This window comes from Petromyzon marinus, unplaced genomic scaffold, assembly GCF_048934315.1.
Source record: "Petromyzon marinus isolate PM22_M1 ecotype Great Lakes invasive population unplaced genomic scaffold, UKy_Petmar_22M1.pri1.0 PM_G_Scaffold_38, whole genome shotgun sequence".
Taxonomy (NCBI): Eukaryota; Metazoa; Chordata; class Hyperoartia; order Petromyzontiformes; family Petromyzontidae; genus Petromyzon; species Petromyzon marinus.
Genome location: NW_027422961.1, coordinates 1,160,001 through 1,162,500, shown reverse-complemented (window position 1 = coordinate 1,162,500; position 2,500 = coordinate 1,160,001). Strand labels below are relative to the sequence as shown.

Below are 2,500 nucleotides of genomic sequence, written 5' to 3'. Positions count from 1 at the left end.
TAATCTTCTTTGTAGGCAGAAAATAGTAAGTTACAGGACTCTCGAACTGATGTAGTCCAAAAATAAAGAATTAAAATAACAAAGTCTAATCTATATAAGTGCTCTTGAATAAGCTTCGTGTAAAAAATAGCAATATAATAAAAATACCAAGTCTTCGTCTTGGAAAATAACAAAATCTAAAAGAAAGGTCTTCTTTATGGAAAATAGTAAAATAAGAATACCAAGACTTCACCTTGGAAAATAACAAAACCATCTTGAAAAAAGCTTATTTTTAATCTTCTTTGTAGGCAGAAAATAGTAAGGCGAAAATAAAGTCCCCTCTAAGCTCTAAAGTAACAAATACGACGTGTTAAAAAAAAAAAACTAACAATAAAAAAAGAACCAAGACTTCGTCTTGGAAAATAACAATCTAAATTGTGGAAAATAGTAAAATGAAATAAAAACCGACTTCACCTTTGAAAATAACAAAATCAATCTAAAACAAATGACATCTTAAAACAAAACTATTATTTGTTTCGGAGGTTGTCTATGACTGTTCATAGACCGCATAATTTCCACAGAACATTCTCAGAATATCAAGAGAGAAAAGCAGCGTTCTGCGGGAAATCATCTTGGCCAGTGATGTCGTTCTGGGTTTGGTCAGGCCCAGGGAGGTAAGTACCTCGTTATTCTCAAGGGGCCACTTTCCTCTTGCCCCAACCGGGAATCCAAAGAATGTGACCTTGCTAGCCTTCGTCAGCACTTTGACTTGATCACCAAGAGGGGTATAGTACGAAACTTTGTGCGAGGCAGCATCTGACAAGGTATTCTTTGAAAGCTCAAAACGGACGGTGACATCGATCACAACCGCCTCCTCATCTTTTGCAAACACGAGGTCAGGCTTTCTCATCTCTCCCGTCTCGGATATGAACCGTGGCTCTTTGTATACAGACCAGCCCAATCTAGCCGCTTCGTCTGCCAGAATGTTACTGATCTTGTTATGTCGCGCAATTCTTGCTTTCTGTACTGCAGGACATTGACCGAGAATGTGCGAAAGGGACTCGAGTCTGGCAGAGCATTTCCTGCAGGAACGTAAGGCCCCATCTCTGCCTCTGTTCAAGCTTTCTCTTGTTGGGTAAATATTTGCCCTTAGTTGTAGTGCTGCGATAAAGAAGCATTGTTTAAAGCCGCACCATGGCCTCAACCAAGCATTACTGATTCTATCATGCGCAAAGTTTACAATGCCCCTTCCTTGAACCGGCTTTTCGCACCATCTCTGAAATTCATGCTCCCTCCAATCGCAGGGTCTCGGATATACAGGTTCTTTTGACACCGAGTCCCTGAGAACGAATGTTGGGATTGCATCACTGTCACCCCCTGCTCGTACCCACAAATTACGGTATTCTTCCTCCATACCCTGCGAGGACACAATATTACGGGTGATAGCATCGGACGAGTTTGCTATACGTTGCAGCCTTCTAACTTGAACCGAAGGGATTGTTTTTTCCAGTTTCAAGATGGCAAGGCCTCCGTCTCGGGCTCTGGCATATAACAGTCCATCACAAGTTGAAGCGGGAAGGTGGAGCCATCCTTTTACCGCCTTTCTAATCTCTTGGTCCAACCCACGGAGAGTTGATTGCTTGCAGTCCGAGTGGTCTGCAGGATATAACAATCTGGGTAGGGCATAGGCATTGAGTAGTTGAACCTTCTGAGTTGGCTTCAGAGGTGCCTCATCGATTTTCGAGATCCATGTCTTTAGCTGACAATGTAGATCAGGCTGTATAGTGCCAGTCCAAGGGCCAATTTTCAGACCAAGGTATTTCGTTGATTCATCAGGTTGGATCATATGGACATCTTTATTTTTGATATTCCATGGGTCGCAGTTGTTCACCGTATATGAATCTTTGGTTGGGCTTATCATGAAGCCCTGGCACTTTCTGGCCTGAACCTCCAATCCCGATAGCCCACAAAATGATTCCAAGATCGCTAGATTGGCGGCCATACCAACCCAAGATTCGCTCACCAACACCAAATCATCAGCAAACGCAAGAGCTGTCACGTGGTCGGTATCAATGGAGTACCCAACTCCGTGTGACTCTAGGGTGCATATCAAAGGGTCCATGGCAAGATTGAAGAGCAGGGGTGACATGGGGTCACCCTGTTTGACACCAACACGTATGCTAATTTCTCGAGTCGACTCGCCATTGCTTTTGAACGAGGCCGTACACCGATCGTAGGCGTTCTGGATGATGCCCACCACGTGTTCATCTACTTTCTTGTGCCTTAACACCCATAAAATATGAGCATGCGAAACCGAGTCAAAAGCTTTCGCTATGTCGATGAACATGACAGCCAACGGCCTGTGCAATTTCTTAGCATGTCTCATAAGGTCCTGTAGCACCTTAAGATTTTCAGAGCAGCCAGATGCCGCTATAAAACCACGCTGCCTTGGGTTTAAGGGACAAGCACGAGCAAGACGTGCAGTCATTATTCTGGAAAATAATCTCAGAATCATTGAACC

At 43.6% G+C, this 2,500-nt stretch overlaps 1 pseudogene; it reads right to left on the bottom strand.

Annotated features, from left to right (window-relative positions):
* Positions 1-2,500, bottom strand: part of LOC142916157 (28S ribosomal RNA) — a 10,619-nt pseudogene that overhangs the window by 3,356 nt on the left and 4,763 nt on the right.